At 33.4% G+C, this 15,368-nt stretch overlaps 1 long non-coding RNA gene, 6 other non-coding genes and 1 pseudogene across 13 annotated transcripts in view; all 8 read left to right on the top strand.

Annotated features, from left to right (window-relative positions):
• LOC113910142 overlaps positions 1 to 15,368 on the top strand; it is a 56,532-nt gene that overhangs the window by 29,413 nt on the left and 11,751 nt on the right. For 4 of the 7 annotated variants that reach the window (XR_003515931.2, XR_003515930.2, XR_003515927.2 and 1 more), the window contains 3 exons: positions 597 to 703; positions 5,050 to 5,136; positions 7,136 to 15,101. This is a non-coding gene — a long non-coding RNA (uncharacterized LOC113910142). The remainder of the gene's footprint in view (positions 1 to 596; positions 704 to 5,049; positions 5,137 to 7,135; positions 15,102 to 15,368) is intronic. The other 3 variants (XR_003515933.2, XR_003515932.2, XR_003515928.2) reach the window with 3 other exon arrangements.
• On the top strand, positions 1,353 to 1,424 carry LOC113910770. The gene has a single exon (XR_003516259.1). It is a non-coding gene; the product is annotated as a small nucleolar RNA SNORD113/SNORD114 family (small nucleolar RNA).
• LOC113910761 lies at positions 3,051 to 3,122 on the top strand. The gene has a single exon (XR_003516252.1). It is a non-coding gene; the product is annotated as a small nucleolar RNA SNORD113/SNORD114 family (small nucleolar RNA).
• LOC113910756 lies at positions 5,808 to 5,882 on the top strand. The gene has a single exon (XR_003516247.1). It is a non-coding gene; the product is annotated as a small nucleolar RNA SNORD113/SNORD114 family (small nucleolar RNA).
• LOC113910763 lies at positions 7,918 to 7,996 on the top strand (annotated as a pseudogene).
• Positions 9,304 to 9,376, top strand: LOC113910768. Its single transcript, XR_003516257.1, has one exon. It is a non-coding gene; the product is annotated as a small nucleolar RNA SNORD113/SNORD114 family (small nucleolar RNA).
• On the top strand, positions 11,388 to 11,463 carry LOC113910758. The gene has a single exon (XR_003516249.1). It is a non-coding gene; the product is annotated as a small nucleolar RNA SNORD113/SNORD114 family (small nucleolar RNA).
• Positions 13,706 to 13,779, top strand: LOC113910749. The gene has a single exon (XR_003516240.1). It is a non-coding gene; the product is annotated as a small nucleolar RNA SNORD113/SNORD114 family (small nucleolar RNA).

Raw genomic sequence — 15,368 nt, 5'->3', positions numbered from 1 at the left:
TGATTGCTCCTTTTATACCCAAATGTTGTCCAGATAAAAAAAATAGAACTCGCAATTCATTCCACTTTGGGTAAAGTACACATAGAATTTTTTTTAAGTTTTAATTTGCATTCCAGTTGGTTAACATACAGTGTATTATTAGGTTCAGGTGTACGTGGAAATTTGCATGGGGAAATTCTTTAGAAAAATGGGTAAGTAATTGATTTATTTTATGCCTAATTATATACATGAATAAATAAATGAATCAGTAGACATCAATCAGAAAAATTTGTGCTTCATTGGTGAGAATATGCAATAAAATAACGATTTACATTTATCCAATTTTGTACAAGTGAAGTCCATTAAAAGCAACCACTGAGTTGTTAAATTTATGGATAGGGAGTATGTAGACAGATATTTATGGTAGATAATGGTTCATATTCTCATGTTGGTGTTAATTGTGTTGTTTAAAAAGAAAAATTAAGTAAGTCAATAAATAAGTGCGATTCATGGACAATGGTGACATTCTAAAATGACCCACATTCATGATTGATCTGATACTGCAAGACTAACCTTCACTTAAAAAAAATCTAACTGTAGGCTCTTTCTCTTTTGAGAGTCTGCATTTTCACCAAGTGAACACACCAGAGATGATTTCATCATTCTCCAATGCGAAAGATCTTGGCTTTCACAAACCCTGTGGGTAAGGAAAGAAGAAATTGATGTAAGTAGCAGAGTTTATATTCTTTGGTTGGGAGGTTGGTTTATGGGTATTGCTTGAATTTTCTGAAGTGGTGAATGGATATATTAATAAACAAAAAGCCAAGTAAGACCAGCACAGACCCGAATTGAGATTTATGATTAATCTGATTCAGTACTACTGAAATTCAGAAAAAAAGATGCAGGGTATTTCATTTGTTTTCAGGGTTGATCCACATTGTGTTTTATTTTTGCATTGCAATACATTTAAGTACTCCATTAATAAAGATTTAAGCTGTGAATTCCTTGAGGAAGGAACACACAGGAAGATGGACAAAATGGTTGATGTTCTAGATGTGGAGAAAAATTAAAGGTCCCATGGTTATTTCTTGAATTATCTTTAAATGTAAAAGAGCCAAGCGTGGACCAATGAAATTGATATGAAGCAAAGATGTTAGCTAATTTGTATTTGCGAAGAGCATACATATATATTGCAAAAAATGTCCTTGTCTGTTAGCACTGCGGGAAAGGGGCATAGAGCCAGTTCTTAGTGATATTCAAGGATGTTGTTCTTGGGCTTTTTGATTCATGAGAATGGGTTATATTGTTATTAGTGAATCAATGAATAAAGGAATAAGCAATTCATAAATAAAGGAATAAAACAACGTTCAGTATAGATTAATGATGAGTATTCTGAGATGTAGGAATCAAAGATTTTAATTAAACTCTATAACTTTGAGGTCCATTAGAAAAAAGAAATCTAGTTTATTTCTTCTGTGAGAGAGGGACTTAAAACGGCCAAAGTTAGGAGTCAATGATCTGTTCCTGAGCTTTAGTTCTTAATGTCTGTGAAACGTATCCTAAGTAAAGCAATGCAAGAATAAAGATGAGGAAATGAATGATGACTAATTATGTGAGTCTGCAATGAAACAAGAATTATTATTATATTAGTTCCTGAAACTGAGTTTCATCATCTAAATAGATCAGGTCTATCTTACTTCTTTCCATAAAGAATATGGATCCTATTCCATGAGAATTCATGTTGTTTCAGATTTCTCGTAGGTAGCTGTTGTTGGTTCTATTTAGAAAAGGAACAAATCCTTCGCACTAAAAACAATTGTTTAAATAAGTGCCTAATTGAAAGAAAGCCCAGCATGGACTAATATTGAGAATGTGATCGTCACTATGATCAAACAAATCCTGTTTGCTGACTATTATTTGAAAAAACAAAAAGAGTCTAATAGGTTATATCTGCGGACAATGAACGTATGGACAGATACTAGTTATTAGTCAATGTTCTTGTCCAGTGCCTTAGTTTGCCTTCACTTTGAATGTATTGTTAAAAGTTAATGAACAAATGAGTTCATATATTGGTTAATTATTTAAAAGAAGGCAGAGGAGTAGGTGTCTTGAAACAAATATAATGATTAAACCATTTTAGATGAAGAGGAAGAAATCTAGACTTATCCCACTGCGGACAAAGTGGATATCAGCAATTGCATGAACTGGTATTTCAGTTTTGGAGTACTGGCGGGTTTTACTATTTTTCTTTAAAAAATGAATAAATAATCAAATTATTCTTTGACTAATTGAGAAACATGAGTGAATCAATAAGTAGGGTACAAATCAGGGTAAATCTTAGACCAATGCTTCATGGTGCACTCTCTGCAGTGCATGAGTTATGGATCCTTAAAAAAGATCAATGAGGCTGTGAACCATGTAGTTAGGGAGTATATAGATGGTTAGTAGTACTAGTTACATTTAGTTATTTAGCAACTAGTGGATGGTGGATTTAACAGTGTTCACTACATAAATTAAAAATTAAATGGTAAATAAGTCAATAAAAAATAGAGTCATTCTTGAGTCAATAATGAGAATGTGGTAGCAACTAAGGTTTATTCATCTAGTACTTCATGACTCCAGTCCATTAAAAAAAGTTAAGTCTATGCTGTTCTGTTCTTTATGAAAAGTGTATTTTAATTCATGGAACAAAAACACTATAGCTGATTTAATTATTCAATAGTAATAAAGATTTTAGTTTTTACCTTTGTGGGTAAGGAGCCTAGAGACTGTAGTAGATTATAGTCAGAATTTATGTCCTTGGTTTAGGTGGTTTGTTCATTATGGCATTATGTCAAAGGAATAAATACTTAATACCTAAATAAAATCAAAAGATGCCACACAGGGACCAATAATGGAAACCAACTAAAGTGTACAATTAATCCAACTCAGTGCAACTAGGTTTATTAAAACTCATGGAGGACTTTTATTCCCTTTTAGGGCTTTTAATGTTACAGTTTGTATCATGGTTAAACATTTTTTCAGTGATAAAGATCTAGGCCATTTACTCTTCAAATGTCAGGGGGCAAGTTTGGACCAATGATGAGTATCCTGGGGTGTCTGAATCAATGATTTTGATTAAACCCTATAACTCTGAGGTCAGAGACCTAGTTAATGCCTATATAGTAAATCAGCTTATAGCAGAGGTTAGTAATATTCAGGATTTTGTTCTTAAACTATGAAGGTTTATAGGTCTGGATTGTAGCACTATAAGTGAATTAATAAATGAATAAATAAATACATAAAGACAAAGAGAGCCATATGTGGCCCAATTATGAGAATGTGTAATATGTTTATTATTATTAATATTTTCTGAAGCACCCAGTTCCATAATATATTGATTAAATCTGATACCTGTTCAGGACAGGAACATATCCAGATGAGTACCAGGACAGCAATGTTGTTTTGTGTTGTCTTTGAGGTGCTGGTTGCTTGTTGAAAACAAGAAAATATGATCTGTTTGGTTATATCTGGGAGTAATGAGCATATGAACAGCTGTTAATTCTATTTAAATTTCTAATCTGGTTTGTATGTTTGTAGATATTGATGATATTGTGAGTGAATGTATAAATACATTTATGTCTCAACCAATTATTTTGAAGAGGCTACAGCAGGATTTTCTCAACCCCTCATTACTGACATTTTGGGCTGGATAATTCATTGCCCGGAAGGCTGCCTGTACTTTGTAGAATGTTTAGTAACTTCATGGCATCTCCTAGATGCCAGTATTGACCCCCCAGCCCCCAGTTGTGACAGTCAAAAATATCTCCAGACATTGGTAAATGTCCTCTGGTAGCAGATTTTTTGTTTTAGTTTTAGTCTTTGTAAAAAAATTCTTTATTTAAATTCAATTTAGTTGACATACACTATATTATTCATTTCAGAGGTAGAATTTAGTGATTCAGTGATTCATCAGTTGAATATAACACCCAGTACTCATTACATCAAGTGCCCTCCTAAATGCCTGTCACCCAGTTACTCCTTCCCCGCCATCCACCTCCCCTTCTGCAACTCTCAGTGTGTTTCCTAGAGTTGAGTCTCTTATGGTTTGTCTCCTTCTCTGTTTTCATCTGATTTTATTTTTCCTTCCCTTTGCCTATGTTCATGTGTTTTGTTTCTTAAATTCCACATATGAGTGAATCCTATGGCATTTGTCTTTCTCTGACTGACTAGTTTTGCTTAGCATAATACCCTCTAGTTCAATCCACATTATTGCAAATGGCAAGATTTCTTTCTTTTTGATGGCTAATAGTCCATTGTAAATATATATACCACCTCTTCTTTATCCATTCATCTGTGGTTGGACATCAGGGCTCTTTACTGGGTTGTAGGGTAACTCTATTTTTGATTTTTTGATGAACCTCCATACTATTTTACAGAGTGGCTGCACCAGTTTGCATTCCCACCAACAGTGTAAGAGGGTTCCCCTTTCTCTGCATCCTCACCAATATCTGTTGTTTCCTGACTTGTTAATTTTAACCATTCTGACTGGTGTGAGGTGGCATCTCATTTTGGTTTCGATTTGTCACGGCATGAGTCAACACAGAGAATGTAAAATAAGGATTTAAATGTACTCAATTCTGCAAAAGAAACATCTGTTAAAATTATCTTTTATTCTGTTAGGACTATTAAAATATAAAGATATATATTTTTAAAGATTTTATTTATTTATTTGACAGAGAGAGACACAGTGAGCGAGGGAACACAAGCAGGGGGAGTGGGAGAGGGAGAAGCAAGCTTCCTGTGGAGCAGGGAGCCTGATGTGGGGCTCCATCCCAGGACCCTGGGGTCATGACCTTAGCCGAAGGCAGACACTTAATGACTGAGCCATCCATGCGCCTCTAAAATATAAAGATATTTTTGATAGATATTGTTTTTATCCCTATGTGGTATATTCAACAGTGGCTAGTACAGTATTTAAATGTGAAAGTAAAATACTAGACTAATTAGGTACCAAAGTTTACCACTATCTAATGCCACATAATTAACATACATTAAAAACCTAGGTTAATTCTACTTTTTCCTTCACAGAATGACCATAAGACAGCAGACTTATTCATTTTCTAAAAAACAACATCTTGGCAGTTTGCTCTGTGTGTAAAGAACATAGAGACAAATGTAAGTAAGACTGAGTTTCCATCCTTGGTTGGGATACTTTGTTCATGAGTGTTTAGTGGTATATTGAAAGAATCAATGTCCATAAAGAAAGAAAAATCTCCAAATATGGACCAGTGATGGGAATATGTTTTCAATCAAAAATAACTTCTAATCTAATTTGGCACAATTGAGGTGATTTAAAAAGAGAGTCATTTCATTCATTTTCAGAACTACTTAATATTTCATTTTATTTACCTCCACAGAGGTCTCAAACATTTCCCTATTGGGGTAGTACGGGCTGACAACTGTTTTGTGTGGCAGCCTATAAGCAAATGGAAGACTTTGTTCTGAGATGTGATTAAAGATGGTGGTTTCATCACTTTTCATTGAAACATCTTTAAAACATGGGCAATTAAATAAAATAAAGCCACAGAAGGACCAATGGTGAATGTGGATTTGGTATGTGGCATAGATATATAAAATATATATATATACACATAATATATGTACATAATATATAAAAAGAACATGTGTTCTCTGAGGTCCATTGTTAAAGGAGATCTAGTCTATTTGCTCTTTGGGGAAAGAGCCACTAGTGGGAGGGTCTTGTCCTGGAATTTTATGATTGTATTGTTATTCATGGATCAATGAATAAATAAATAAATGAAGATATTAAGGAAGAAAAACGTGCCTGGACCAATGATGAGTACCATGGGGTATCTGAAACAGGAGTTTTGATTAAACCCATATGCAACTCTGAGGTCCATTACAAAGAGACACGTAGTTATTCCCTCTGTGGGAAAGGAGCACGTGGTACCTTGTGCTTGGGCTATCGTGGTTCTTAGTGATGGACTGTATTTTATCATAAAATGGACCCACAAATAAAAAAAATGTCAGTGAATGAAAAAAAGAGGGCAATTTTACAATTATTATTAAGGAATGTAATGCAGCATGGCGTAGTATTATTAATATTTGGCTGAAACTCTGACTTCTAATAAATTAATAGTAAATGAAAGGGGTATATGGTTATTTGTACATAATACTCAGGAGTGTTTGTTGGTGGTGGGTTGCTGACTGATTCTTTTATTAAGGAAATAGCAACACATTTACTCTATAATAGTTGGTTAAATGACCACATAATTGAGAGCCAAGCAGAGACCAATGATGAGAATGATTTATATGACAACACTCATCATTAATCCAGTCTTTTTTAAAACTAACTTTTATTAAAACAATTAAAAAGAAGCAAGTCTTTTATTGACGGTAATGACTGCAGCCAGACATAAATTTTGTTCAGTGTTTTTGTCCGGTGGATAAGATCACAGATATTAGTGTCTTTGTATAAGAGAAAGAAAGTATAATTTTATATATCCATCTATTTTTAAAAAGTCAGCAAAACATGGACCAATTAGCAACACATGTTTAAATATGAGGATTTTAATGCATCGTGGTTTTCCAGTGACAAGTATTCTAAGAAAAATTTTAGGCTCTTCCATTTTTTGAAAGGTGCATCTGGACTTTTCCAAATTGTCATAATTGGTTCTGGGTTGGTGTTTAACCATTTTGAGTTTTCTTTAGAAAGATGGTATTATTATTATTCCCTGAATAATAAAACCAACCAGTGAGTGAGTCAATCCATAAATCCATAAATACGTGTAGTGGAGGATTGGGAGATTGTACCAGGAAACAAATAAAATATGTTAAATTCTACACAAATAAGTCCAATAAAAAGGTGATCATGGCTCCCCCACGTAGGTAGCAAATAAGGTCGGATGTCTCTAATTGGTAATTTTTATTTTATTTTGTGTTGAGCAAGGAATTCAATGGTATTCCTATTATTTAGTAGAAATTTAACTAAGTAAAAGAGTACCATCCTTGGGAAGATGATGACGATGTGATATGAAATAGAGCTTCTGGTTAACTAGTCCTCTTCACAAATTTCATAAGTTTAAAAAAGAGAACTCTGCTTTCATTGTGTTTGAAAATTGTCTTCCCTCCCCCTTTTTTCCTTTGTTTGTAGAATGAACACAAAGCTGATTTAATCATTCTGTAATCCTCAAGACCTGGATGTTAATTCTGGGACTAAGAAGCGTAAAAACTGATGTAAGTAATATCACTGTTTGTGTTCAAGGCTTCGATGGGGGTTATTTATGGGAGCCCACTAAATTAGTTCAATAAAATAAGTAGTTAAATAATATATGAAATTAAGGAATGCCAATCCTGAGCCCTATGATTGGAATGTGTCACGAATTAAAATTTATATTTACTTTGACTCCTCTCAGCTAAGGACCATCACTAACGTGATGGAGGGCATTTCACATATTCTCAAAGCAGTCTATCTTCCCATTTAATATTCTTGCCACGTTTGCTTAATACATTCCTTCACTGATAAAGGTCTCAATTATTATCGCTTTGAGGCCGGAAGACCTTGAAAGATGGCAGATGTCAGTTTTGTCCCTTGTGGGTTAAGGTGATAGGTCTGTGGTTGTCGATGACACCAGTTTTCACGTATGGGCAAGTCCAGTGAAAACGAGCAGGTGGACACCACTCATAAGTAAGGGACTGATACAAAGCAAGCTTGCTGATTAATCCCTGTGAGTAAAACAGGTTCATTGTGAAAAGTGAGGAACTATTTGCTCCTCATGAATGGGGGCAATGAGCAGATCTTGGTTGTCCTTCAGGCTTTTGTTCTCAGTTTTGTGTCATTAAAGGTGATTGATTGTAGAACTGTTAACCATGAATCTGTGAATGAATGAATCCATTCAAAAGTCATAAGTGAATGAAGACCTAGCAAGCTGTGCCTGGATCAATGGTGAGTATTTGGTGGAGGTATCTGAATCAACACCTTTGATAAAGCCCTCTGTGTAACTCTGAGGTCCATTACGGAGAAGGAACCAGTCAATATTCTCTGTAGAAATTAGTTAATAGTAGAAGTTAGGAAAATTCAATAAACTTGCCCCAGGCTTTTGTGGTTCATGGATATGGATTGTATTATTTCAAGTCAATCAATGCATGAATAAAGAAATGAATACATGAAACACTAAAAGCCTCCTCATGGGACAATTAGCAGAGTGCAGTAAACACTATTAATATCAATACAATTCTGAAGGAAAATGGAAAGGCTTACTGTGTAATCCCCTTTTATATGGAACATATTAGTGTCTGCAGCTGAGAGGCAGTGTTTGGAGTTTTTGTAGTTTGCTGGGGGTTTTTTAAACCTAAGAAAAAGGAAAGTGTTTGCCTCAGTCAATAATCTGTTAGATAACCATCTTTTTAATAGGTTTTGATACAGGTAGATATTTGTAAACATTATAGATCTTAATCTTGGGCTAAGGTGGTGGACTTAATAGTATTTATTATATTTTTTATCACTAAGAATTCCATACTGGATTAATAAAGAATTGCATGTTTGAGCCAAAGTTCTTATTGGTATCTAGCTCTGTCTGATTAACAGCTATTAAAAAATTCTAAATGTAGTCTATATCTGCTTTTTCCTACCTAGAGTGAACAATAGCACTGCTCACTCAGTCATTTAGTAAGAGTTATTATAGTCAGCCAGGAGCATGGAGACTAATATAAGTAAGTCCCTTAGTTCACATTCTTTGTTTGGATGGCTTGTTCATGGGTGTTATCTGAAGAATTTAGAAGTAAATAATTGTGTACTACACACACAAAATAAAAAAAACACTTCAAGTGTGGACCGAAGATGGGAATGTGTTATAAACCAAAAATTTTGTTTAATCTAAATCAGTACAATAGAGGTAATTTTAAAAGAAGGTAGAAGTTATTTAATTTATTTTCAGAGCAGTTTAATATTCTTTATTTTTTACCATGGTTGGTTTCAGCATTCCCATATGGGTAGAGCTAGCTGATAGCTCTTTTGGGGCAGCCCAGAGGTGATTGAAGATGGTGGTTTCATTATTTTTCATTGAACCATCTTTGACATATGGACAAATTAAATAAGAAAGGGCCACACAGGAAGCAGTGCTAAATGTGGGTTTGATACAAAGCAGGGAAGTTTGACCCATCTGCACGTGTAGCTTTGAACAGCATTACAAAAAGATGAGTTTCTTAGCTCTTTGGGAGAAAAGCCTAAAATTCAAAGATCTTGTTTTTGGAATTTTACGATTGTTTTATTATTTGTGAATTGGAATATTAATCAATAAACAAAAAAAAAATTTCCTAGTATGGACCAATGATGAATGTCATGGGGTTTCTGAAACAAGAATTTTGATTAAACCCATCTGCAACTGAGGTCCATTACAAAGAAACACCTCATTATTCTCTTTGTGGGAAATGAGCCTACAGCATCTTATTCGTGGGCTTTTGTGGTTTGGGGTATGAATTGCATTATTATAATATAATTAGCCCATGAATAAAGAAATATATCAATGAATAAAGAATAAGAGAGATATACACGCATTACTTTTAAGGCATATAATGAAACGTGGGTAGTTACTAAAACAATTTTGAGATATTTAGTCCCAATAAATTAGTAGTCAAGGTTTTTATCACTTTGGTAAGGGACATATGGTCAACTGCGCATAAGAGTCAGTGTTTTGTTTTGTGTTGAGGCACATTGCCAATTGATCATTTTATTAAGGAAAGGAAAATATATTTACATAAGTAGTTGATTGAATAAACTATGTAATTGAGAGGGAGAGCATGGAGCAATGATGATGTTTCATACAACCACACTCATGATTAATGCAATCTTTTTATGCAGTTTTATGTAAGCAAACAAATATTAAAGAATCAGTTTGCTATTCTTCTGGGTAATGACATAAGGACAAATGTAAATATTATTCAAAGTACTTATCCAGTGTGAGTGGGCTGACATATACTGAAGTATAATTATAAGTGAGCAAATGTATTTGCATTTATATCAGTTTTTTAAAAAGTCAGCCAACGATGCACAAAAGGAAAGCATGCAGTTGGATGTAAAGATCATGATGTGTCATGTTTTATACAGTTGATATCCATAAGAATTCAAAGAGCTCTAGGCCTTTCTAATGGTGCACATAGACATTTATAAATAATAAGTATTTTTTGCTTCTCTTTTGATGGTTGTTTAATTTTTCGAATTCTTTTAGAAAAATGAAGGGATGGCCTACTTATCCCATGAGTAATTAAATAGAACAATTAGTGAGTGAATTAATAAATATATTAAGTAGGTTCAGGCTTGGATCCCTGGTGAGATTGTGCCTTGAATTGAATCTCCCAGGTATCCAATTCTGCACAAATAAAGTTCACCTAAAAAGATGATCCTGGCTTTTACCAAGTCCAGACAGATATTCCTAATAATTATAATTATTTTTCTCCTGTTTAGTCCTAGGTTCAGTGGTGTTCATTCTATTATTTAAAATAAAAAATCGCACAAATTAGTAAATATAAAGTAGAATTCTCTTTTCCAAATGTTTAGAAAATTATGGAAATTTAGGTTTATGGTTGACTTTTGATCATTTAAAATAGGTAAATATAGACTGATTCTTTTTAAAGTTTGCCTTTTACTCCTCAGAATGAGCATAATCTACTAGATTTGATTATTATCTCATGGTGAAGATCTTGCCTTTTATTTCTTTGGGTAAAGAGAGAAGAGATCAATGTAAGCAATAATCAATGTTCATGTATTGCTTGGGGGCTTGATCATGGGTATTCACTGAGATGTTTTGAAAGAATAAATGGCTGCAGACATGAGCAGGTTCAAGGGTGGTCATGCATTGCCCAATGATTAAAATATGTCATGAATTTAGAATTATGATTAATCCATTTCAGCATTACTAAATTTCTTGAGATGAAGGATGAAAGGCATTTCAATAATTTTCAAAACACTTTTATACTCCATTTTACTTTTGTTCCACAGTTGACTTAAATACTTCTCCGTTGGTTGATATTATAGACTATGAACCCACTTATGGGAGAACATAAGAAAATGGGAAATTTTGCCTTTTTCTTACTCATGGTACAAAATAGTAGTTCACTGTACCATCTTTATAAAACATGGATGTTAAATTAAAGAGCCCAAGCAGGGACCAATGACTAATGGAAATGAGATGATGCAAGGATATGGATTAATTCATATTTGCAATGCTGAGGTGGATTGCACAGAGAGCTAGTCCTGTAGCTCTGTAGGAAGTCAGCTTTCTTGGACACATTCTTATCTTCAAGGACCTTCATTTTATTTTCCTAATTCATGCACACTGACTGTATTATTAATGAATCGATGAATAAGTCAGAACAATATATTAAATGAAGGCACAGAATACCAAGTCTGGATCAATGATGAGTGTGCGTGGGGCATCTGAATAAAATTTTTGATTAAACCCAGTCTGTAACTCTGAGGTCCATTGCATCTATGGGAAATGTGCTTATAGATGAAATTAGAAATATTGGAGGTGGTCTTGTTTTGTGTTGTTGTTTTATTGTTCACAGCTATGAATTGTATTATTATAAGTAAAGTATAAGTAAAGAGAAGGGCTGCACCTTATCCAATCATGAAAGGAGCTAATGAATCAAGAATTATTATTAATATTTTTCTGGCATTTTGAGCTAAAATAAAGGAGACTAAGGCTGCTCCTCCTTTGGGAACATATAGATGGATATATGTGCACCTCAGTGTTTTTGTTCTGAGGTGGTAGTGAGTCAGTGGCATGTCTTATTTTAAAAAGAGACAAGAAAATTACATATTGCATAGTAATCAGCAATATTTAATAGAATATGTATATTCAATTATAATCTAGCAAATCATGATAAGCCCATTAGTATGAAATGATTTTAATAAACAAGATTTAACATAGTAAATGATAAAAAATAAAATACATTATTAAATATTGAAATGTAGAAAAGGTCTAAGCATGAACATTGGAAAGGTGAGTATAGTAATTGTGTTCATTGACTTTTCTTTCAAAAGAAAAATGGAAAAATAAATAACTAAAAATGAAAGAAAAATGTAAATGCATTTTGTTGATTTCTGCAAATGAAAAGTCAATGGATACATTTAGTATCACTTAGCCTTCTTATGAAGTATCCTTAGGGTTCATCATTATTGGTGCCATTATTAGTAGTGAGTAAAAGAATAACTGTATATCTCAATCCATTATTTAAAAGAATGTAAACCATGGGTCAGTGAGGAGCACATATAATGTCTGAAGGAGCATGATTAACCTGTTCTATCCTCTTGAAGTCCACCTAAGTAAAAAAGATACAGGCCCCTCCTTCAGGGAAAGATCATATAACCCCCATTTTCTAAATACATCTTGCTGTTAACATTTAAATTCAAATTAATTAAAAATAGAAATTCACACCCTTTGTAACACTAGCCACATTTCAAAAGATATGTGGCCAGTGGTTGCCATATTGAATAGTGCTAATAGAGAATATTTCCATCACTTCAGGAAGTTCCATCAGTGCAAACAGTGCTGAGATAGAAAGTTGCATGTAATAATATTTAGTTTTGGGTGGTTGATGGCTCTACCATTTTATGTTTTCTGTAGAAAAAAAAGAGTAGATAATTAAATTATCCTTAGAGTTATTTAAAAAGTGAGTAAATAAATTAATTGATAAACACAAGAATTAAAGGATAGTATGGCTCATTGTTCAGATTGTTTCATGAAATAAGAATTTAAATTCATGCCATTTTGCTAAAGTTTTCCCACTGAAAGATTATCTGAACTTTTTACTATTTGGTAGGTTATAGAGACAGATATCAATAATAGTGCTAGTTCCTTTTGTGTTCGGTGGTAGATTATAAAAGATCTTCTTTATGTTATTTCACACTAAAAATTGAGTAATTCAGTAGATGAAAAGGATACCACTGTTGTATTGATGAAAATGTGACACGAACCAATATTTATGATTAATCTAATGCAGAACTAACTTCTACTTAAAAATCTACCTTATCTTCCTGGATGTGAATATTCCACATTGGATTCAGCCATTGTCCAATGAAGAAGATCTTGACTGTTACTTCTGTGGGTAAGAAGTAAATGTAACAGTCAAAGTTTGTTATTGTTCGTATGGTTTGTCCATATGTGGTCACTAAGGTAGTTAAATAGAACAAAAGGCTATATACACAAAAATAAAAATGTAAGAACACCAAGTATGGACCAATAGTGGGAATGTGTTCTGGGCCAAGGAGTAGAATTAACCCATTTCAGCGCAACTGAGATGCATTTTTTTTTTAATGGAAGGCATTTAATTAATTTTTGGAACTGTCTGCTATTCCATATTATTTCTAAAGCACAGAGGATTGAAGTATTTTCATTTTGATAGAGATCCAGGCTATTAACTGTTAAGAGGAAGGAGCTCTCAGAAGGTAGAGCATATTGTCTGTGTTCTAAATGTGGGATACAATTGTGGTTTTTTTAATACACCATGCTTAAAACTGGAAATTAAATGAACATGGCCCAACCATGGGACATTTTTAATGATGGTATTGATATGAAGCAAGGTTCACATGGAGATCTAGTCTGAAAGCTCTGTGAGAAATCAGTCTAGAGACAGATTATAGTTCTATTGAGTATCTTGTTCTGGCAGTTGGTGATTCATAGGAAAATGAAGGTAGAAATGAATGAAGAAAGAGTGCCAAGTGTGGACCAATGATGAGATTGGAGGGTGTCTGAATCAAAAATTTTGATTAAAGCCATCTGTGACTCTGAGGTCCATAATTAAAAAGTGGCCTCATTTTTTTCCTCTATGGAAATGAGCTTAGAGCAGAAGTTCAGAATGTTCAAGTATCTTGATTATGGGCATACACACTTTATGGGTATAGACTGAATTCTTGTAAGTAAATCATGCATGAATAAATTGAAGAAATATAATAATGGGTAAATATAAAGAAATCTGGGCATAGACCAATTGTGAGAGTATATAATGAAACGGGGATTGTTATTATACATTTCTGTGGCCCTGAATTCCAGTTAAATCTATCTCTAAAGGCTGTTGCCCCATTTTGGAAGGAGTGGGTAGGCAGATGTATGTAAGACTCATGTAGGTGGTTGCTTGTTGGTGGTTGTTTTTATTTAGAAAAGGAAAAATTACATACATAAATAATCCATTAAATACTTAATTGGAAACAGAATGAACATAGTTCATATTAGAATGTGCCTTATGAACAGAGTTATTATTAATCTACCTCTGTTCACTGAATTTTATTAAAAAGGAGAAACAGCTCATTTTTAAAGCTCTGTGGGTACTATAATAGACATAGAGACAAAATAATGTTTTTCAAGTTTCCTGTCTAATATTAGTTAATTCCCAGATATTGATGAATTATTACATTTGAGTAGATTAAGTCCTAACCACAGTTTTTTTAAAAAAAGGGGGCAAAACATGGCCCAGTAAGAAGCAAGAATAATGGTTAATCTTTGTTTATACTACTGATCATCTCTTCGTAGCTTGGGTATGGGCATGTGGACACTTGCACATGAAGAGCATTTCTATTCTGGGTTGTTCATGGGTTTACCTGTGTGTGTATTTTAGTATATTTTAATGTATGATCAAATATTCCCCGAGTCACTCCATAAATAAATAAATAAAACAATGAACAATTGAATTAATATATGAGGAGGGTCAAGCATAGATCTTGGTGAGAATATGCCATGAATCACACATTTAAACTCCTCTATTTCTACACAGATTGAGTCCTTCAGAAAAAGGACTATGTGGGTAGGGGGTCTCTAGACAGATAAGTGCAATAGGCAGAGTTTTTATTTTTGCATGATGAACTCAACAGTATTCGTTGTATTATTTAAAATTTATAGTTAAATCAAGAAATAAATAAGGAGTGATGTTCTTGGGTCAGTGATGAAAATGAGAAATGAACCAACTTCTTGATTAATCTTGTACCACACAACTATTTTCCTTTAAATCAGTCTAAATCTAGACTGTTCATTCTTTTGAATATTGGCACTTGACTCCACAGAATGAAGACAATGGTTGATTTAATTAGTCTCTACTGATGAAGATCTTGGCTGTTATCTTTGTGGGTAAGGAACCTAATGACTAAAGTAAATAATAGTCAAAAGATCTTGTCAATTGGGGTGAATTTTTCATTAGTGTTCACGGAATTATTTAAATTAAACCATACACAGATCATTGATGTGAATGTGCTGTGAAATAAATATTGTTAATCCAATTCAGTACAATTGTAGTTGAAAGTAAGATGGAAGACATTTTATTCATTTTCAAAGTAGATACATAATCCATCTTATTTTTGCAGTGCATTTGACTTAAACATTTATCCAGTAATAAAA

This window comes from Zalophus californianus, chromosome 6 (assembly GCF_009762305.2).
Source record: "Zalophus californianus isolate mZalCal1 chromosome 6, mZalCal1.pri.v2, whole genome shotgun sequence".
Classification (NCBI taxonomy): Eukaryota; Metazoa; Chordata; class Mammalia; order Carnivora; family Otariidae; genus Zalophus; species Zalophus californianus.
The sequence above is the reverse complement of the archived record's forward strand: the minus strand, read 5'-3'. Positions and strand labels throughout refer to the sequence as shown.